Raw genomic sequence first — 24083 nt, 5'->3', positions numbered from 1 at the left:
AGGGCATTGTGCTAATCTGTTGTGGTGAAGAAGGAGCTGAGCCATAGGGTGAAGCTCTTGATTTACTGGTCCCTTTATATTCAAGACCCTAACGTGTGGTCACAAGCATTGGATAGTGATTAAAAGAATGACACAATCACAAATGAAATGCATTTGCTTTGTGGGGTGTCTGGTCTCGGCCTTGGAGATAAAGTGAAGGAGCTCTGACATCTGGAGGGAGCTCGGAGTAGAACCTCTACTCCTTTGAGCTGAAAGAGGCCAGTTAAGGTGGTTTGGGATGGCTAATCAGGATGCCTCCTAGGCACCTCCCATTGGCGGTTTTCTAGGCACCTCCAACTGGCAGGAGGCCTTAGGGTAGATCCAGAACATAGAGGCGGTATACTGGAGAGATAATATGTCTGAACTGGCATGGGAAAACATCTGGATCCCCCAGGAAGAACTGGAAAATGCTGCTGGAGAAAGACATTTGGCATGCCTTGCTTTGCCTGCTGGTCTTGCAGCCAGACATCGGATAAACGGCAGATGATGGATGGATCTTAGAGGGAACATATGTTTGGCACACTATCAGATGATGTTTCACACACTGCTTACTGACACCACAGAGTGAAATGCTACATTCCCCATACCTGAAGCTGCCCCAAGCTCTGATGGGTTTTATTGAAAAATATCAACTCCAAAAAAACTGATCAGATCATAGAATGAGCTTACCTTTGAACTTCAATGAAATGCTTAGATGTGTGCAGACTATACTTTTTAATCCATCACCAATTTACCTCCTCAATATCCTGAAGACAAACCGTAATAGCCACAGTGTAATTTGGACACTAAATCCAGCTAAAAAAAACCAAAAAACATAGAAGGCAAGAACTCATTTTAAATACAAATTAGAAATAAAACGTGTGAGTTAGGTGTTTTGTCGTACCTTTCAAGGCTGCAAAGAATTTGAGGCATTTTGTAAATATTCTTTAATTCTAACGAAATCTCACTTCATATGCCTACACTGAGGTCTGCATAGTTAAGGCTACGATCGAGACTGAATTCTGTCATTTTGAAAACTCTGCCTGAAGGGTTTCACCTTCCAAACTGGAGCACCAAACAGCTGGAGAAGGTGACATTGACTGCAGGGGATCAGATGTGGAGGTGCAGGGCTCTTTCCATATATCTGCCAAACTCTGTCAAGATGTTATCCTTTTGTTTAAGCTTGATGGTGGAGAGGCAGAATCCAACGGGATACCAGACCAAATGTTGATTTACAAGTTTTATCTTTTATTATTAATGCTAGATGATGAATTGGTAATTAATTCCATCTAAACTATGATATGAGATGAGCTGGTTCAATTATTTGTGCAGTTTTGAGATGTGGCTCTGATAAACTGGTTCAGTCTAATAAAAGAGTCTCAAGACTATTTAGTGAATCCCCACTCATGCCTCCTCAAGATCCCTCCACGCTCCTCCGAACAGAAATAAGTAGACAGAGACATCCTTTTCCAAGTCACCCAGGGAGCAAGGAGACACAAATACAGGCAAATAAGAAGGAGCCTTTATAGACGAGCAAAGATGTGGAAAAACAAGATCTGTCACCGATGATCTGCTTTCCCTTATCTTCATGATGGCCAATTAAAAGCCAGGCAGGTGACCCGGCGGGCCCTTGGCTGACAAAAAAATCTTTGATTTTACTGGTCAGATGCCAGTTGGAATGCTTGAAGATATATATTTAAAGCAGTGGAAGCATTTTTTAAAAAGATAATTAAAGGTTTCTATGGTGCAGAGATTTCCAAACTGGACCAAAGTCAATCTGGATCAATGTTGAGGTTTTAATTAAAGAAAAAAACATGCAAATAAAGTAAAGAACATAAAGAGGGCAAAGTGCCCATCTGTTAAGGAATCTTTAAATACACTGAGTCATCTGTGAGCCTCCGGCTCTAACGAGCTGAAACAGCAATAGAAAAAAAAGGTCACAATCAGGAGCCAAATCACTTTGGGCTAATCACTGCGAGCCCAACACACACACACACACACACACACACACATCTTCGGTTTCTGGACCAAGTGGATTTATGCAGGTGATGGCAAGAATGGAACAAATGAAATCACTGCATTGTCTGCAATTTAAATGGCCGGTCAGTTTGACCCATGACTTTTTTGTTTAGGCAACAAAAGAAAGAGGTTCAAGCACTGCGCACATCCAAAAGTAGTAAAGACTTGGTGCTGCACAAAGCGAAAACAGATACCAAAAAAATAAATAAAGTCTGCACACTAGAGAATGCTCCCATGACATTTCGGGCCGTGTCTGAAGAAGGGCTATGGCCTGAAACGTCACACGTATGGAGGTAATTTAATAAATGTTCATGGGAGCATTAGTGTGCAGACTTTGTTTATGTTTTCGGCAACAAAAGCACATGACGACCAACACCGTGATGTCAACAGAAGTACATGCTGGCACAGACGGTTAGGATTAAGCAAAAAGGGTTTATGTTAAAATGAACAAGAAAAAAAAGGATGGGAAGCATAAATCAGACTCCCACATGAAAGTCTGGGGTTTGTTGGATCTATCCATCACCACTCCTGCCCACCCTAGAACGACCTTCGTGCTACTTACATTACATCATTTCCAGCAGGGTTTTAACTTGATGCTGTGGGGTGGCGTATTATACTGCTGCAAAAGGTGGCTTTTGGCATTTGGATCTTACGCCGAAATAACTGCAAAAGCAGCAGTATTTCGATGACTTTGGAATGAGAATAGACTGGACTGTTTGTAGCCTACTGACATGTTTCAAATCATCATGTGTTTGGGGACAACTGCACATACGACCAGATAAATGAGACTTGAATTTAATGCAACTTGATATAATTTTGTTGTTGCTAAACATGGACATTATTTACTTCAGTTTATGGAGAATGTTCGCTTTTTTGGGATTCTGCATTCACCAGGGAGGTATGCATATCTCACAAATACAACGTAGCACAAAGTGAATAATTGATAATTGATATTCAGAGGTCATTTTGCAAGTGAAGTGGTTTTTTAATGTCTACACATGCTGACATGTACAGCAAACCTAAAGCACAGTGTGGTAACAATTTCTTCACACATGAACACAAACACAGTTCAGTTTTACAAACACATGCACACACACACACACATACACACTTCTCCTCTACAGATGGGAGGGTGAGCCAGCAGCAATTATCAGAACAGAGGTTTTTATGTGGTGGGGGAAGCAAAACTCGTTTAGCAATCACATTACTCTCCATAATGCTCCGTTAATGACATGCTAATCATATGTAAATGAGATGCTTATTGAGCAGGATTCAATTCCGACCAACAGATGGTTCCTGTACTGCTGTAATGGAGCCTCTGATGGCTGTGTGTGTGTGTGTGTGTGTGTGTGTGTGTGTGTGTGTGTGTGTGTTTGTGTGTGTGCAGGTATATCTGTTGCATCTGTGTGTCAGTCTTCAGATGGGAGAGGCAAGGGAGAAAGGCAGGGAACAAATGACAGGATGTGAGAGATGGAAACAGGTGGAGGAAAAGGAGAAAAAATCTAAACAAAACAAAAAAATATGTCGAAAAGATAGAATGTAATTCTAGGAGGAGCTAAGTGAGAATTCCTTAAATTATTATAGAAAATAATACAATAAAGAAGCAGTGAGTAAATGTAAAAGTGAAAGGACTATACCAAAGAAAGAGATGCAGAAGAGTCACAATAATGAGTGAGACAGGTGAGGGGAAATAATCGACGCCTGGTTCCTTTATCGAGATAGTCCTCCGCTCTGAAATAAAATTAAAACTTTATTTTAAAAGTTACGTAAAGCTTCCTCTATACAGGAACTCACTTTGTTTGATTTAAAAGTGGCTGCTTACAGAGATTCATTACAAACTCAGCATTGCTACGGAGACCTTTAGCCTCTTTTAGCACATAGTTTTGGTTGAAGAAGTTTGGTTGGTGATATTTAGAGAATTATCTAAAGTGCAACTCAGTTTTATCCAGAATGTGTAGCAGGCAGTTCCTGCTCCGTCTCCCTTTGAGCTCAGGGGTCCTTGGCCTTAACAAAGACCCCTGATGTAGTGCCATCATCTGGTCAAATTTTAATGTGACTTTTAATCTGGTTAGCAAATTAGCACTTAAAAAGTTAATAACATTCCTGTCAGACTCAGCCGCACTATATGTTTAGTGACAATAAACAAATTTTAGCATCCTAGCACACTAAACCAACATTGTGAACATACATTATACCTTATCAGCGTAAGCAGCATGTCATTATAAGCATGTTTGCTGAAATATTTTGCACAAATCATCATTGTGCCTAAATACAAGCAGAGCTTCTACCATTTAGGCTTAATTTATTCATTTTTTTAAAAAACTGTCTTTTTATTACTTTATAAAGACAATATAAACATATATTAACTCCACAATCAGATGAATTTGAAGACCTTTTGAAAAAAATAAAAATAAATAAGTACATAAATACAAGTAATAAAACAATGATAAAAATGTAAGTAGTTAATTAGACAAATAGGTACATTTTGCACACAACGATATTGAATCAGAACATCCAAATAATGGGGGGCTACTGGTTACACCTAACTTCTGAGACATACACAATCCATTTTGTCCAGTTCTTAGTAACAGTATATGTCTGTATCCTCAATTTAAAAGTTATTCTCTCCATTAAATAAAAATAGCAATCCATTCATCAACACTAGGTTTTTTAACTATTTCTTGGTTAGAAATTTGTTACGGGCCATCAGTAGCATTCTTAACAGGTATTTTCATTTCAATTTATATCAGCAAACCGCTGCTAAGATAAAGTGGAGTAACGGCATCCTGAACAGAGAATGAAGTCACTCTACATCTGTGTGTTGTAATCTGAGCTACTCTTTCATGCTAAGCTGTCCACTAAGCTGCTACTTTGAATTGTGCTCATACCAGACCCCCAGGAAAGCCTCAGCCTTGCAGTGAACCTTTCCCAAAAGCCACTTGCAGGACTGCAGCGATAAAAATCCCCTGTGGCCTAGAAAGCATTTTCCCACAGAACGACATCCTGAAAGGTACGTCTGTAAAACCGTTCAACACCTCGAGATGCAAATAAGGTCAGTTATGTTATGTATGTATGTATATATCTTTCAATTTAAAGTTTGAATTGATGGAAGTTTTATATTCCTAAGACTTTCCTGGGGCTAAGTGATTTAAAAATCTGACATGTTACAATGTAATGCTTATGAGCCAAGAAATGGTACAGCACATACATAGTAGATCGCATTCTGCGGAAGGAAACTTTGAATGTAAAAAACCTTTTTTTGGCATATGTTAATGATTAATTACAATGAAAAGGCATCATCTGGTATCTTGGTGTTATTGTAAATATCCACTGATATGCATGATGTTGCAGAAGTGTAGTGCCCACCATTCGGTTAGCTCTGTCAGCACCGTCGCTACTCTACAGATACAGATAACATATCTCGCCTGTTTTCCTCGACGATTTCTGTGAATCCACCCAAACACACACTGCCCTCAGGTGTTGACGATCTGCTCCAGTCCACGTTCTGTTGGCTGCTGCAGGACGCTGGTCGACCTCAAAGACTGAAACGGCTGCATACCGTCGAGGATATTCTTCCACCACTCGTTATCTGCACATCCACCAACTAGCTATTCTTAAATTAGAAAACATTCTCCTTGACATTTGCTTCTTCATCCCGTAGTTCCTTACCAGAATAAACCTCGTATGAAAGGACGCATTGTGATTAACTCATCGGCTGAAGCTGTGAAGAGACAGAAATGAAAAAGGATGACAATCAAAGGTCAGGAGAACAGAGAGATTTGTAACGTCTTTAAGGTTTCCAAGTAATTACATATTCATCTATTTGCATGCTCCACATCTGACTGGACAGACACAGTTCAACATAGTTATATTAATTTATTGTAGAAATGAATTTCTGTGTTCGATTCCCTGGAGTCTGAATGCTGTTTAGGAACCAAGACAGTAAAAGGTTTGCATGAAAAAATAAGAAATTGAATATAGTTTCTCCAGTTCTTGCTGCAGGGAGACTGTTACGTTATTACATTACATTATACATTATTATGGATTTGGAGTTGTGTTTATGTTGACTTGATGAATCCTAGGAACGGCCTAAAATTCAAGAAACGTGCTACAATCCTGAAAAATTTCTTAAATCTGAGAAATCTCGTAAACTCCTGGAAACATCCTTAAATCACAGATATGTTGTAAAATCCTAAAAACGCCCTCAAATTTGAGAAATCTGCAAAAATCCTGAAAATGTCCTTAAATCCTCGAGAAGCTGTAAAATCCTAAAATCATCCTTAAAACATCCTAGAATCCTAGAAATACAAGTAGCTGTGGTTTCCAGCATCCTACCGTTTGAGTTTGAGTTGGTTGAAATTTATGCATCTGATGATTTGAAATGTGTCTTATTTCTATGAACTGGTCTTCTGGAAACTTTCAGATCTGGAGGGGATTTTGTCCATGACGTCCAAAAAGTGTCCAAGAACATCACAGCCTTGTGTGTGGTGTTATGTGAATGCTTTATATTCTGACTCAGACCACGGAGGAAGAGTTAAATAAATGTCCGTAAGTCCTGAATCAACACACAGACTGACGCAGCGACTTTTACAGGGACAGGAACAACTCAAGGTCTTTTCTGAAACACGACGCCAACCTGTAATATTGCCAGAGAATTTACAAAGTGAAGTGTGTGAGACTGACTCAGTGTATGTGTGAAAACATGAACCAGTGCATGTTTGTTGTTTTCTGAGTGAACACTCTGATGAAGACCTTGAAAGGTGCCAGAATATCTCTGACTTTTTTCCAAAAATGGAGTTAATAAAAGTGTTTTAACTTCAGATTTTCTTTTTCTGTGTCTTAATTGTGTCTGCTTGTCTCTCTTTCCAACTCACGTGTGTGTTGTGTGTGTGTGTGTAAAGACGGGACCTGCTGGTTTGCATGACTCTCTCTTCACTGGTTTTGCTGCTGAATAATTGCTGATCTCTGCCTCTCATTAATACAGAAGCTCCGTGGGTGTCATGAAATATGTCTCACGCATGTTTGTACTTGACCCTCATCGACATGACACATTCCTTATCCCCCTACTCTAACGTCATTTTAATTATCAAAACTATTTCAATCAGGAGAGACAGGTGAATAAAGTAAAGATAATTGTTTAATAAAGATAAAAGCTGTACAGATTAACCCTTTGAAAATCTGGTTCACCATCAGACGCCTTTTACAAGCTATATGACCGCTTGATAAAAATAGGAATAAAGGCAATGCGCAATTTGACAAAAAACTGTTCTGCAAATTGCAAAAAAAAAAGAATATTTGTTCTGAAAAGAGGGGAGGATTATTAGGAAAAAAAGGGAAAAATGTCAAAAAAAAAAAAATTATTATCATAATAATTTAGTATTTAGAATGACGTTACAGAAAAATTATAATAGAATAACCACATGTTCAGTATTTTTCAGAATAATTTTCTTTTTGTTTGTTTGTTTTGTTTTGGTTGGGGGGGGGGCTTTACCTTTGCAAAATTTTTTCACTTCAAAATAAATGTCCTCAATAACCAAAAGCATTACCACACTTCCCAACACTGCTCAACATACTGTATGCCTCAGTCAAAATGATTCTCAATTCCCCAACTATGCATGAGTTGCAAAGATGTCTCCTCTTACACAGAAAAATCTCTGCTCTCTTGGTCTTAAACTTAAATTGGTCTTCACAAAGCTAGAAATACAGAAAAAAGTCATCCATGTTTAAAACATTTTTCTTGTCTATCAAGCTTAAAAGTGGATAAAGTAAATTTGGAGTGTTGCCTATCTCCCACTCTATCCTGCTCCATTTTCGCTCCGGTATTGCTCATAGGACTTCGAAGCATGCACGACCCAGAATGCATTTGTGTAGTATTTCACACACACACTATTTTTTTGTCAAACTAAGCTCAATCATGTGCAACACTTTTACAAAGTTTTTTCAAGAGGAAATTGAGGACTGAGAGAGGTTTTCTACTCGTGCGACACTAACTTTTTTCTTTTTCTCGAGCGAGTGGTGAGTGATTTGAGTGGAACGCGGTAAAATCTGAATTGAGTGCAAAACGATATTGAGGGGAGCATCTGGAGCAGGTGGGGAGCGGAGGGAACAAAGTGAGCGAGGGGCAGAAATTTTCACCGCTCTACTCGCTCACATACTTTGGCACACACACAAACACACACACAGGTAGCATCACACTTCTCTCTGCTCAGTGAGATTACTCATGACGGTTTCAGTAATTTGTCTTTAAAATGAGATGCAAAAACATCCTTTTTTTCTGAGGACGTTCACATGCAATTAAGGCCACTTTATTAATGATGTGTGGAGACGCAGAGAGAGTTTCTGCTCGCCTTATTCATCACACACAGTCAGTTTTATCCCACAGAAGAACGACTACAGACACGGCTGGATCACATTTATTTTCTTAAAAAGCTGACTCAGTAAAAGAAGATCAGTGTCTGATAACAAAGGAATTAATGCGCTTATTACAATTCATACAGTACAAATAATTACATTAGCTGTTAATCAATGGTAGAGTAATGGTTGATAAATTACTCAAAGCTTTTTAAATCACATGTAGTGTGTTAATACCCAAGGTTATATTTTAAGATTCTTTGTTACTTTATTTACTGTTTCTTCTGAAAACCTTTTTTTTCAATGCTTGTATATTTGTTTGAGGTGAATATGGATGTGATAATACATCTCAAAATAAAAAAATATATTGATAAAGAAAGAAAAACAAACAGCAAGAGCCTCAGGTTTTTACGAGAGCACAGAAAGCATCAGGGCAACAAACGAGACCCTGTTTGTATCGATGCAGTGAGAATTTAGCTTCAGCACTCAATTAAAAACAGTGTAGCTGCTGCTACACATAAGATGCTGCAGGAAAAAGTTGTGATCATGTGTTGGTTTTTTTTTCTAAAAAAGTTGCATCTTCAACAACTTCCAAACAAGCAGTCCAACTTGGTAACCTATTTACTGCTGCAGTGAAACACCTGAAATCAATTTGGCAAAGAGGCTGTCCCTCCCTCATGGTGAAGCGGCATTACCTGGGAGGCACAAACAAACACCAACAAAACCAACAGAATGGAGCCAAATCCGGAGTAATGAGGTTAGTCTGCGAGGAAAAAAAGCTCAAAGCTGCAAAACGAGAAGCCTCCAAAGTAATTAAAACAACCGAGTTAAACTGAATTTACTAGAAACTGCAAGAAATGACCAAAAACAGCATAGCAGATATGTGTATGTATTGTAGTTTTTCTTTCCTAAGTTGTTAATCGTACTCTTATCACTTGGACTGATCTTGAAACACCGTGGCGAGGTACTCGTTCCCCCGGGGTTCGGCCAGTCCTTCTTCAATCCAAACATGTAAAATAGTGCCACAGTCTTTTTGGAGTAAATTTGAGATGCCACGTGCGCATGAAACGCCACATAGAGCTATTTTTATGTTAAAATCAGTATTGTCACAGGTTGCTAAATTTGTATAGAGCCTTCTTTTGATCCATTAAGTGACGCCTAATCAATGTGATTAGTCAGATGATGATCAGCTGTGATCGAGGGGGTTTGATTCAGTCTTTTACCTGTTAAGCAACTTAGTTTGTAGAAAGGCGTCGGTACAGTCTTTGACCTCATGTTAGACAGAGAAAGTTTTTGATATTGTGTTTCAAAGTGACAATAAATCAGCGACTGCAGTGTTGTGATTTGGACTATTTGAATCAAGAAGCCGGGTCCACATGAAAGCAGCAGGAGAGCGTCAGGTTAAAACACTGCCGGTAACTATGTAATATAAGGAACATGAGGGCACCTGCAGGACGGGCAGCGAAGGAGGTGGATGCATCTGACAAACCATGAACTTTCATGCGGGAGTCTGGTATTTGCTTCCTGTCTGAATGTTTTGTTTTTTTGTCTTCACCTTACCATGTGCATCGTTTGTCTAATCCTAACCGTCCATGGCAGCTCATGTGTTTGTTGAGCTCCTGGTGATGGTTGCCATGTGCTTCTGTTGTCTGAAAATAACCACCACTAAATGTCACAGCAGGCGCAGAAGGATACCTAATATGTAGACTTGGGAGTCCACTGAGTCCACAACATGTGATGACTTGGGATGGGAACATGTTTTTCATTTCAGATTGTTGGTCTCTGTCAGTGCTGCATCTAATGATAGTTTTTATCATCCATGAGTCTGTTATTTTTTCAATAGCTTAATGTGTGTTCATGTGTTTGTATCCAGTTCCTGTTTTATTTTGAAATGGCTTCTCATTGTGTTTAGAGCTACCTTTGGTCCCGAGTTTTCCCGTTTTCTCCTGTCTCCATCCAGTTGCCAGATTGTGACTGTTGCCACAGTGTGTTCATACTCGCCAGCTTTTTCTTCATGTTTGATTACCTGGTTTTTGACTCTGCGTGGATTTTTGGACTCTGTGTGGTTTCCCATAACAGATCTTTCTGCTTTGGCTGACCTCCTTCTTGACCCTTAATAACCTGAGTAAAGATTTAGATCAGATAACTGTTCTTGGTGTTTGGTCTTTTTTTTTGGAACTGAGTGAGAAAATAGGTCACTGTGCCTTTAAAAATGTCCCAATTTGATGTGTTTTTTGTCTGCTCAGCTGTCTAAAACCAAAAGACACTAATTTTACATATTGCTAAGAAAAAAAAGCAACAAATCCTCATATATGGAACCAGAGATTGTTTGGCATTTTTACTTGATAAATGTCTTCACAACAGATTGTTCAATGTAATCATTCTTCATTTATTTATGTTAACATATTAAAATCCCAACTCATCAGCTGTCACCACTTGGTCATTTACTCCTGTGAAATGCACTGTTTTCAAAATTAAGTTCTGTTTTTAATAGGAAATATACAGATGTTGCTGAGATGAATACAGTCTTTTAAAAATAAAAATAAACTTACAATAAGTTTTGTATATTTTTTATTTACAGTTATTTCCTTGTGCACCAAAAGCGTGTGGTTAGTATAAGAAAAAGAAAAGAAAAGAAAATCATTTGTCTCAACATTCATAAGGGAGATGAACAGCGGGCTCCCAGTTTAAAGTCCAGGGTTTGTTGGACCCATGCATCACCCCTCCTGGGACTTTCCAGCTTCTTTTATTACATTATTACCAGAAGTGTTTCAAACGGACGCTGTCTATCAGTGTATATTATAGCCATGACAGGTGGTTTGGTCTGACAGATGACATATCATACTGCTGCAAAAGCTTCTGTCAGGCTACATTATAAATTGACTCCGCCTGGTGGTGTGTCGTACGGCCATGAAAGGTGGCTTTTGGTGTTGGATACAAAATCACTTACCAAGCAGTTTTATTTGACAAGTTTGCAGTTGAAGTAGTGTTGCGGATATGTTGAAACTTAACGTTGAAACCTAATGTTTTAGCAGTGCCGTGGTCAACATGCAGTTCGGTTTAGGCACAAAAACCACTTGGTTCTGGTCAGGTAAAGATCATGATTTTGCAGAAAATACCCGCTTTTGGTGGCACAATGCCAAGGACGGGTCGCTTAAAACCACCCATTTTTGGTGGCTAAAAAAACAGCGTAAACTCAGCTAAAAAATGTTGTTGGTCTTGAATAGCAGTCTGCAGCTTGGCAGGCTTTTCGCCGAGGTTTTACATCATCCACCATCCACAGTCAGCTCATGTACCAGTTACTTTAGACGTCTTCATGTGACGCATATGAAACACGCAGATGCAACATGTTGGTGGTTTGCCGGATCATAAAATGCCAACATTTCTTTTGGCGAGTGTGCTGTGTATTCACATCCACTACCTTGACTTTTATGCCCTTCCTTTCTATGTAAAGCACAGAAAAATGCATGTTTTTGTCCTCCAAGTCTTTTATTGTCTTCTTTCAGTCTGAATGATTTTCAGTTAAATTGTACAAAGGTAGGTCAGCACATTCAGCATTGTGCTGTGCTTTCTGCCCCAGTAATGAGAGGGTTAAAGTGATTGGATAACTATCCTTCTCCCTTCTTAGCAGATGACAATAAGAAAACGTAGGCGGCCCTTACACATGGCTGACCTTACCAAGCAGCCGATACGGCACGTAGTAGAGCTCGAGTCTTGCACTGATCACGGCACGAGCAGCGCGGCGTAGAGCAATGCTTGTCAAAAGACTGCAAATTTGAGATGTAACTTCTTGTTCGAGCTGTTAGACCTTGTTGTAAAAATAACCCCTTTAAGCATACTGTACGGTATTTTCAGTTTAGTTTAACAAACTTTTAGCAAACTATTTGAAGTTCACTGCAGTGAGTCTGGCGTTCTCTCAATACAGTCAACACTGTCAGTTTAGGTTGGGGGTTAACAACCTCTAAAACGCATATTTGGCCAAAAACAAAACGCCTTATATTGGTGCACAGCTGAAAAGCCTGGGGCTGAAATGCATCCATTTACTTCTGCTGCTGCGCATCATTAAAAGCAGCACTTACTTGTTTATGAGTGCTGAAAACTTTATTCATTATTTTGGGATGTTTGGGTCAACATCCATGATACTCGACAGACATTTGAGCTGAGCACGCCGGTTCTTTTGTTTGAGCCTGATAATGAAGGTAACACTGCCTTCTCAACATTACTGACAGATCTGAATTATCATTTATAAATATGTTTTACAATAAGGTGGCTGCTGTGCACTGGCCCATTTATGATTATTTTGTACTTTGTAGCTGTGGCAATGAAAGCAAACATATCTGCCCATTCACTATTACATTTTGAATTTTCCTCTGAGTCTTTTACTTTTTAAAGATGGATTTCAGAGCCAGGTAGGAGGACCTTAAATGTCTCAAAAAAAAGAGAGAAAAGAACAGAAAAGAAAGTTCAGTTTTAACTGTGAAGTCTCAACCAGTAGCCCCTAACACTGCCCCTGGGTTGGCAACTGCTTTCTTTCATTTTCCCAGTTCTCCTGACAGCTCATTAGCTGGATCTGGTGTATTCAGCTAATCAAGAGCTGGAAGGCATCGACTCTTGATCAATTGCAAAACTTTACACTGGTTAATCAGGTGTGGGTGGAGCAGGAGGAGTTGGTGTATTGTGTAAGTGGGACTGTGGATCCCCAGAGACATGTTGGAAACACAGACTAGAATATTATATACTGTAATATAATCTAATATACAAATGAATACAGTGAAATTCAATTATACTGCCTGAGCGGGGCTCTAATAGAATAAAAGGGCCCAGGATAAGACATGATAAATAAGTAGTGAAAGCATAATAACTAGTTAAGATATATCACACGTGCATACCCACATGCACAGCAGTTCAAACATAAATACACAGCACCCACATGGACATTATACTGCACAAAGCATTGCACGGGAATGAAACTGCTTCTTAGTGAAGGACAGTGTGTTGGAGTGCAGTGTTAAATGTGGTGATGACTTGGGGTGAAAACTGGACGTCGCTACTGTGATGTCACCACTGGGTTTGAGGACTGCCATTTTGAGGCCCCGAATTGGGCATTTCAACTGTCTCCATTTTCTTTTTCTGGAGACAGAAGTAGCGATTTGAACAAGAGGTTGAAGCGGAGGAGCGAGGGGTGGACCTGACTCACAGACTGCAGTGCGGTCTCACAGACAGTCCTTTAAATATGTGTAGCTTTGGGTCTTAATAAAATGTAAATGGCTGAGTTAAAAAAAATTAAAATAAAATAAAGTCTTCATAAATGGTAAATTAGCTATAGAAAAGAAATTGTACCAGGCTGTAAACATGTTTATTTCTTCTGTAAAGTTGAGCATTTTAACATGGGGATCTACGGGGACTGACTCTGTTTCGGAGCCAGACTCAAGTGTGTCGTGTCTGCAATTGTCCGGCGACCTGCTAGAGTGTGCCCTGCCTCTCAGCTCCAGCCCTCCGCCACCCTTAACAGGAGAAGTGGTTACAAATAATAATAATAATAATAATAATAATACTAATAAAAGAATGTTAACCCTTTGAAACCTGGAGCAACATCACTTTTCTTGTGCTGCTTTTAGTTACCTTTCACAAGTATTTAAACCTTTGAAAATAGTTGTGATTTCTTTGAAAAATATAAAAAAATGAGGCAATGAGCAATTAGTCAAGGAATGTTCCACAAACTGCAATAAATTATTAGATTTAGAAAACTATTTTTTAAAAAAGCTAGGGGAAATGTCGAGGGAGAAAAAAAAAGAGAAAAAAGTGATGAAAAAACTTAACATATAATGATCATAAGAACATATCTAAAGTTATGTTAATTATGCTTTTTTTAACTCTCTTTTTTATTATTTTCTTTTCACTAATTTTCAGGTAATTGTCTTGTACTTCTCACTTTTTATTGCTAATTTTTGGGTCATTTCTTCTTTCCCTTCTCATTGGCTTCTTCTCATTTTGTCATGTTTTTAAAAAAAAATCATGCAAATTTGCTCACATTTAAAACACAAAAAAACACAGCAAAATTACTTTATTTTGCTCAACAACATCATTAATGAGTCCTGGTAACAAGACAAAAGCATCCTGACAGACAAGCAAAGAGGATTTAGCAATCAGAGATCCAGCCTGTGCATGGAGCACAGGTGGACAGGCGGTGTGAGTCAGCCTGGCTGGAGGTGACCAGATTGACAATGAGCACACTTGTATTGTGTTTTGGTGATTCTTCCCCTCTTCAAGGCTGACTGAGGGAGTGCACGCTGCTGCCGGCTGCTGAATAGGCTTCCTTTGTCTGCAGAGGAGGTGTGTTTGGTTTGTCTTCAAGGACAGCTGAGTCATAAACAAATCAAAAAAGTTTTTCTTTTCTTTGACTTAAATGTTAAGGGACATAATAACACAAGTGGGCTTAAAGGCAGAAATAAAACTGCAGCAGACTCAGAACCAAAAACAAAGACCTCGAACACCTCACCATACCTGCATAATAAAAGTTTCTTGCTTTAACTTATTATTGTGAAATCAGTGTTGATTTCATAAGTTGTAGAGAATTATGTCAGGTACGATCCCTTACAGCACAAAGAAAGTGTGTCAACCAATGCACAACCAGGTAGCTGTCCCCAGTTACCAAAGATGCCTGTTAGTGTGGTTATTTGCTATAGACAGAAAACAATGCGGTTGTCTTTGTGACAGCAGCACCGACAATAATACAACTCGGAAAATACAACTTAAATAAACTGATCATATAAAAAAGTTAAATATGGGCCAAAACTGAACTAAGTGCAAGCTGGGCAAACATTGTCACAGCCAGTGTTTGATTGTTGATTCCCAGTTAACATATGAAACATGTCTAGATTTCTCCAAAACAGCACATGTTAATGTTTGAAATGGATGTTCTGGTAATAGAATATGACAACCAAGACACCAAAATAGTTTTGTCTAACTGGGTCAACACAGTGAAATACTGCTCTTGGTGCATCCAGGAACAAAGTCATCATCCTGAATTTTAAATAAACAGATGATATTTTGGTTTAATCGTCCCAGGAGAGAGTCGTTACCAAATGTTCGTCTTTCAGGGTCTTTAAACAGCAGGAGTACCAGAAATTTTCTTTTCACAACTGACATCTCATTTTGTCTTCAGTAAGAAATTAAGGCAGCTGTAGCCAAATGCAAGAGGTGATAAATAACTAATAAAAAGTTTAATTCCTAAGACAGCAATTCTGTTTTAAGAAAAATGTACCTGGAATTCATTAAATTGTCACTATTTAAAGCAAGTAAAGCAAACTATACAACCCAACAAAAATAGAATTGAGCAAATTTTTGTGTGATACTTTATGGTGGCGTTACTGGGCGCCTCATAAACTTTAATTAATGTCACCTGTGTGATTAACACATGTTTATGTAAAAGATACCTGGTGTAAAGAGTGTATGGAAAGTGAAAGTCTCATATTTGATATACAGTTTAAATGAGTAATTTAACACCAGGCTGAAAAGCAGTCTCAACACTCTCTCTATTTGAAAGCTGTTAAAAACCTACTTTATGGTTCTGACCACTCACCTTTTACCATACCCAAAAATGATGTCACAGGCGCCTCGAGTACACCTGTATGTCACTGTAGTAAGCTCAGAAGGTAAAAAACTATTGACGGCAGAAATATGATTTTCAAAGGGTGGTAAACAGCATATTCTTAATCCCAGGTCATCAAATACAGACTTGTTATCACACCCCTCGGTGTGTGATACTGCTGTCAAAGGCATCCTTTGGCGTTTCAATAAGATGCACTGGGCTTTCGAGTGACTTGTGCAAATGACGTAAAATAAAGCATGAAAGTCCCTAAGGGAGGTGAACATGTTCTCATCCCAAGTTGTTACATATTGTGTCTTTGCAGTGGACCTCCATGTCTACATATTACACTCTAGGTATCCTTCTGCGTCTGCTGTTGATGTTTTAGGATGTTGGTGTCATGATGTCAACACGAGCACATGGTGGGATGATGCTGCACGTGGTTAAGTTTAGGCAACAAAGCACATGGCAACCAATGAAGGAACATCAACAAATGCTGGAAACCCATAGTTAGAATTAGGAAAAAGGGCACATGGTAAGGTGTAGAAGAAAAAAAAAAATCACAACTCCCGCATGAAAGTCCAGGGTTTGTTTGATCCATTCAGTGCCCCTCCTTCTGCCCTATAGGCACCGTATATGACATTGTTACCAGCAGTGTTACATCCTGACGCTGTCCAGCGGCTTACCATGCAGAGGCGACAGGTTCCATGTGGCCGAGTTCTCCGCTGACTCAGCCTGTCGGTGTATCATGCTGCCGTAGCAGGTGCCATCCGGCAGCATATAGTAACAGAGCCATAGGTCTTCTTCAGCTGTATTCTCAGCTGACATCATCCAGCAGCACATCATGTGGACATGAAACATAACTGAGAACGGGCTGAACAAACACAGACCGTCACCCAACAGAATGCGTGTCCCATGTGCAAGCAAAAGTCAGTTCTGTGTTACATTACATAACTTCATGTAATTGTGTAACGTTTTATGTAACGTTCATCACGTATTTACATCACTCACGTGAAGAGTTTTTGTCACATTGTCATCTGTCTTCTAAACCTAAGCAAGTTGTTTTGTTTCTTAAACTGAATCCAAGGACTCGATAAAGTTAACCCAGGAGACAGCTGTGCATCACATACAGATGCTAGAGGGTGCATAGATCTTTGGCATTGAAGGGTGTGAGAAAACTTCAGTATTTGATGACCTGAGATAAGAGCGTGTTTTTTTTCAAGGATTTTTAAAAAAATGTTTTTATCAATACAGGAAAGGCTTTTACATTAGTAGTTACTTGCCAAGTAGTCACTTTCCAGTTCTGAATGTTGAGGTTTTGAACATTTTCACACTGAGGTAGAAACACATTAACACATAACATGAATAATTAAATTGACAAATACGTACTCAAGTTAGAAAAGCAGGGCAATTCTAGCATTTATGCCAATCTGGGAATACAGCACTGTCCTATTTCTACTATCCTGTGTGGATGTGTTTCAAGGTGTTGCATCGTAGGTGTTTTGATAGGCTTCAGATGCTGCTGGTGTGTGTTTCTCATGAGTATGATGTCCCCACAGCCATAGTATAACAAGGTGTGTGTGTGTGTGTGTGTGTGTGTGATCTATCCATCATGTTTCCCAGTGGATGTGGTTATCCATCATGTAATATGGTGTTAAAGAGTGAAAAATAATCACCCCTTTCCTACAGCCCTCTGTCCCAGAGGACCCAAAACACACACACACACACACACACACACACACACACACACACACACACACACAGACACACACAGAATTATTCTCTCCCAGTGCATATGGCACATACACACACTCTCTTTCCCTTCTTCACCTCCTGACATGAATCATGGGACGTCAAATAAGACTCGCTACGATCACTCAACCTGCTTAACAACCCACAGGGAGCACAGGGAAGGTGGGCGTCTCTGCTTCGGCAACACGCACGCACACACACACACACACACACACACAAAAGACTATTTTACGCATATATTTGTCACAATCTTTAAATATCTCACAGTCTGGAACAGGCACACAGCTGCAGACAAGTAGTATACACCAACACATGCATTCACTAGGCCCGGTTTAACACATAATTTCTCACCTTCACACTCATTTTCTCTCTCTGTGTCTCTGTGTCAGACACACACACATACCCACACACAGTCACACACACACACACTCCTCTGTACTGAAGGTAAAAGAGGTTCCAGCAGGTTTTCTTTGCTGCAGACGGTGAGATGAATTTTCTGCTCTAATTGAATAATAAGGAAGCAGCTCAGCAGGGAAATCACAGCAAACATCAGCAAGTACAGACAGAAGGACGGTGTGTGTGTGCGTGTGCGTGTGCATGTGTATGTCCTTAAAAGAACCAAAGAGGTGAAAAAAATCACTGTTATTGCCTTCACTTTCTTTCTTTCGTGTTTAATTTATCAAATCAGACAGAACTTAAAAACAACTTTTCAACCTCAAGTTCATAAGATCTGCCAGTTGGTCTGTCCATTTATCTGACATTTTAGTCCAGAATAGACTATTTTCTAGGTTTATATCAAGGTATATGCTGTGGAAGCTTGTGGTTCCAACAGGGTGATAACTGACATTTTTGACAACCTCTGACCTTTATGGGCTAGGTTTCATATATTTGATACGTTCTCACTGCTTCTGTATGAGTTTTTTGTATAGTGACCCCCAAGTCAACAGAAAAAAAATGTTTTGTTTGCTTATTTCAGTGTCAGTTGATGCCCTGACATCGGAATAAGATGACTGCTGCAGAAAGTTGTTCGAGACCAACAACCAAAACAACTTTTTGTTCTTATTTTTTGCAATTCATCTCTGCATTTAAATGGCTTTTTAGCCACCAAAAGTGGGTGTTTATTAGCAATGTGTCACTATTTTTCAACCATAAAAATGCCATGAAAAGCAATGTTTGCCAACATTTATTCTGATGACTGGGTTGATTAATGGCTACAATATATAATATGTTGTCATATACATATGTATACTTATATATTATATATAAATACATCTGCTATATCTGTGCTTTTGGTGTTTAGGCGTGACACCAAAACCCACATCTGCATCCACCTGGAACACAGCTGGACACAGCTGGCATTGTCATTATACGCTGATAGATGGCTGGACGGCACTAGGCGTGTCCACATGATTCGTGCATGAGCAGCATCACTTGAGAACACGCCTGGACAGAACCATTCGCATGCACATGAAACACTAAAACTGCCATCAGGTTGTAACGCTGCTGGTAACAACTTAATATCAAGAGCACAAGCGTGCTTATGGACCGGGCAGGAGGGGAGGTGGAGTGACTTTCATGTCTGTTGTTCGCCTCCTGTGTGGATGTGGGTTTTTTTATCTACACCTTACCATGTGCCTCTATTGCCTAAACCTAACCAATCACTGTCTTTGTTGCGTCATCCTAACCATTGTGACGGTCTGGTTTGGTTGTCGTGTGCCCATGTTGTGTAAATGTAACGAACATAACATGCATCATCCCACCACGCGCATTTTGTTGACATCACAGTAACAACATCACGATAACGACATCCCCGAGCGTAGACAGCTGAGGCAGAGGGATACCTAAAACATCATAGGTAGAAGCTAAAGGTTACTGACAGAGCAGCATCATGTGGTGAGTAGTGATGAGAATCTGTTTGCTTTTGTTGAGTGTTGAGACAAATTTCTGTAAATTACAGTGTACAGTCCAGTATTAAAGAGTGCAGCAGAGGGACTTGTTGCTTCCAGTCAGTGTCTCTCTGACCCCAGTAACAACGAACTGTGATAACAGGAAACAGGCTTCACTATTGACCCATTGTGTTGTACTGGCAAGAAGTGTGTGTGTGTGTGTGTGTGTGTGTGTGTGTGTGTGTGTGTGCGTCTGTGTGTGTGTGTGTTACAGTACCATTATCCTCAGTGCTGAGTTTGATTGCTGCTCTGTTGGCCTCTGCGACCTTCAACGTCTAATCCTATTTACTCTTTGTGTGTGTGTGTGTGTGTGTTTTGTGCCTGTCTCACATAAAAGTCATTTTTTTCTGTGTGATTATGTTGCTTCTGTCAGGATCCCTGCTCTTCTCCTCCCTCCAGTACTTTTCCATTCACTCTCCCTCTGCTCACTCTACCTGCTGGCCACGCCCACTCTGCCTGCTCTGCTCGCTCACCTCCCAGCTGCAGCTCATCAGTAATCAACCCAGGATATAAGCCTCCTCCACACACACACTCGTCGCCAGATTGTTCTTCCGCGTCATGCAAGACTCTCCAGCATTTTCCTGCCAGGTCTTCCAAAGCCGACTCTGCCTGTCCCCGACCTGCTCTCTTCGCCTGATCCCCGGAAAACTTACCTGCCTTCTGTCCCCGACCACGTGTTCTGTTTCGGCGTTCCTGATCTGCTCCGCTGGTCAAGACTCCCCACTGGTACCGCTGCATTCTCGGACTGCTCATCTGGCTTCGAAACCTCCGCCTAGTTCCCGACCACTCTTCTGCCTTCTCCTCGACGGTATCTCCACACGTGCTGCCGAGCTGTCGGACTACGGGGTTTCCTCCTCACCCACGCCGAGTGCAGTAAGCTTCGTCTCTTCGCATCGTTCACCCTCCAGAGACTTTGTTTGGGGTTCCGACCCGAAGAACGAACTTTGTGCTGAACTGCTTCACCTTGCTTCGTGTTTGCTTTATACTGGGTTTAATAAACGTCATTACCAACTACTCCTGTTTACCGGTGTACTGCATCTGGGTCCACACAGCACCCGTTACAGCATCCCTGTGTTGTTTAGATATGTATTCTTGCTTTAGTGCTTTTGTGTGTGTGTGTGTGTGTGTGTGTGTGTGTGTGTGTGTGTGTGTGTGTGTGTGTGTGTGTGTGTGTGTGTGTGTGTGTGTGTGTGTGTGTGTGGGTGCACGTGCGTTTGCACAAGAAAAAACCATTTTCATACTCATTTTCTCTCCACTACATTTGTTATGGTACCTTCCCTCCTTTCTTTTCTTCTTCTCTCTTTTCGTCACCTCTTTCAACATTCTTACCTTGTGTTTTTTTTACTTCCTTTTCTTCTCTATCATTAGACCTGTTTCCATGAACACTCAAATTGTGCAAATTGAAATTACGAAAATAAAATATGCATAATGGAAACACGTCAGCTGTGAGAAAACTCTCGTTTATTGCAAACAAAGTTTTAATGCTCACATGAGGTGGTATTTCAGGCGATTTGAAAAAGCCATATTTCGCAAAACTGCAATAGAAACACTTTTTCGTCCTTTATAGGTCACATGATGCTATGGCTATGTGCTTGGGCAGCAGGAGCTACAAGAGCTGTTACTGAATCACATAACTCTTCAAAAGTTGAGCGGATCATCCGGACATTTTGAATCCACAATTTCTCTGTGAAATCGTTGATATCAGCTCCCAGAAATCCCTCATATGTGGCTGCTCCCTCATATAAGGTGCTTGCCTTACCATTATCGCATGCAACACCCCTACTTCGCTTTCGACTTTGTAAATAATGGCGGCTAATGTGGTGGCTGAAATAGAAATAAACCTGCTGATGTTTTTAACATCCACCGTCATGCTTCTAGGAATGTTATTACCAGAGGAGAAGTCCCAGAACATCACTCAGTGGAAATGCAGTCATCTTTCAATTGTGTTTTATCGACATTTTGAAAATATTGCTTACGTTTTGTACAAATCTGCAATGGAAACCCCTCTATCTTCCCTCCTTTCCCCCTTCCTCCTCCTTCTTCATCCAGCTCTAATTTTCTCGCCACCACTGTTTGTTTTTTCTGCCCATCAGCATCCTCCATCATTCATTCCTTTCTTCCCCTCAGTTGTTCTTTCAATCCACACACCTTCTTGTCTCGTCTTTACTCGTCTCTCTTCTTCTCCCTGAACTAGATATCTATGTTCCTCATGATAAAAGACAGTAGTTTATAGATTATAACAGAGGGAAGAAACTTATATTACAGGAAGACCCTAAAACAGGATCCACACAGCCTCAGTGTTACAATAAATGTCAGTTCTGGCCAACTGCGATGCACTAGAAACAGAAAAACAAGCTGAAAATATTTTGACTCGAGACTGAAAAGAGGAGAAATTGAGAGAAGATCTCTTGATATTTCCTCAGTTTTTTTCTTAACACTGTTAAATGTGGAAAAACAAGGACATAGTGAAATATCTCTTGAAGAGTCTATTTCAAACCTTTCTGTCCATCTCAAGGTGTATGTGTCACCATTTCTCTAACCTTGAAGAGGAAGCGAGGTTTGAAACAGGAGCAAAATATTGACAGTTGTCTGCTGAGAGTTTATTATCATTAAGTCCACATCCATTACAGACACTCATTACTCAGTCTTTGTTTCTCCATCCTCTTGTCCTCCCCTGTATTCTTGCTTTTTTCCATCTCTCCTTTCCTGTCCTCTCTTTACCACAACAGTCTGAAGCTTCATCTTCCCTCCCAGGAGAAGCTTGAAGCGGAAAGCTCCATTCATAATGTATACCATCTCCAACACCAAAACACATTCTTCATACAGTGAGTAACTGTGAGTGGACTGGAGCCCAGGAAGAGAAATGCTGCACATTAAAGTGGCGCAGTGTAAATTAGAGACTGAGCATCCGAGCCAAGAACCAGGAACAGAATATAAGATACTGTGCAATATGCAAATTTCTGTGAAGACTTTATTTATTTATTTATTCTGCCATTTTAGTTTTCAGTGTTAAAGAATCAACCTAAAGGTCTTTCCAAACCACACAAAGCAAATAATTCAATCAGTTACTCGTGGACTTTTACAAGGTTCAACTCCAGAGCATGTGATCTCATCAGCTCCTTTAACTTGTGCTTTGTAATTGTCTGTGTTTCTGGATGTTTCTAGAAATCCAACACGTTCTCATTCCAGGTCGTCACATATTGCCGCTTTGCAGTGGACTTTTGCAGTGAACTCAACACAAACAAGTTGGGATTACATTGCACGTGGTTATGTTTAGGTAACAAAAGGCAACTAACGCCGGGACTGATCCTTGAAATTGCCAAAGAGAATATCTGCACAGCTAACACAACTAAACTTACGCCTTGACGTCCACAAACACACATGCAGGCACAGATGGTTAGGATAAGGGGAAGGAGTTACACAAAACCCAGAACATTCAGATGGGAAGCAAGTACCTGACTCCTGCATGAAAGTCTGGGGTTTGTTGGATCCATCCATGCTCCTCCCGCCCGCCCTATAGACACCATCATGCTCCTTATATTATGTCATTAATGGCAGTGTTTTAACCTGATGCTGTCCAGCAGCATGTCATAACATCGCAAAAGGTTCATTCTGGCAGCATTAGTAGCTGATGCTGTCCTTGGGCATATCAGGCAGACCCAAAAAGGCAGACCCAAAAAGTTCCAAACTTGGAATGAGAATGGGCTTCATTCATCAATCACAGGGTTGGTGGTTGATTCCCAGCTTCCACCTGTCGACATGCCAATGTATCCTTGAAAAAGACCCTTAACCCAACATGCTGCTGATGGTCAGGCCAGTGCTTCGAGTCTTGGCTTGCTGCCATCTGTAAGATGGGTTTTACCATCAGGATCTTACGCCAAAAGCCCTGTCACAGTGGTGGTATTTGATGACTCTGGATGGAGAATGGGTTTGATAATCTATTGTTTCTGGCTGTGGAATGACTTAACTGTCCATACATCTCAACCTCAACCACACAGCCACATTGTCGCTCTTTTCGCAAAATGGCAGAGCTACACTGCAGCCCACATTAGCAGTGATCCACTGCAGGGGGAAGCACCTCACATTCCTACTGTCACACCAGTCCTTATTCACCATAAAGATACTCCTCCTCTCCTTCTCTTCCCAAAGTGCTCTGCTCAGTTAGTTCAGAATACAGTAAAAGTGTCATGCGTTTGAATGGCACTGTCCAGAATATTGCCAAGTTTTGGTGAATCAAAAGGTAATAAAGTTCCTGACATCCTGTTCGACACTGATGCAGCACAGAGGCCATTTGGTTTGTTTTTCCACACCTGCACTCCATCTTTTCCTCGATGTTAACTGATGTTTACATTGAAAACCTCGACCTGGAACTAGTGAGAAGTCAGCAGGAGTTTACAGACTGATTAGTT

General features: G+C 40.2%; 1 pseudogene; it reads left to right on the top strand.

Annotated features, from left to right (window-relative positions):
* LOC148190287 (uncharacterized) overlaps positions 1-24083 on the top strand; it is a 218393-nt pseudogene that overhangs the window by 72715 nt on the left and 121595 nt on the right.

Source organism: Plectropomus leopardus, chromosome 2 (assembly GCF_026936395.1).
Source record: "Plectropomus leopardus strain MGB_pleo_1.0 chromosome 2, ASM2693639v1, whole genome shotgun sequence".
Classification (NCBI taxonomy): domain Eukaryota; kingdom Metazoa; phylum Chordata; class Actinopteri; order Perciformes; family Serranidae; genus Plectropomus; species Plectropomus leopardus.
The sequence above is the reverse complement of the archived record's forward strand: the minus strand, read 5'-3'. Positions and strand labels throughout refer to the sequence as shown.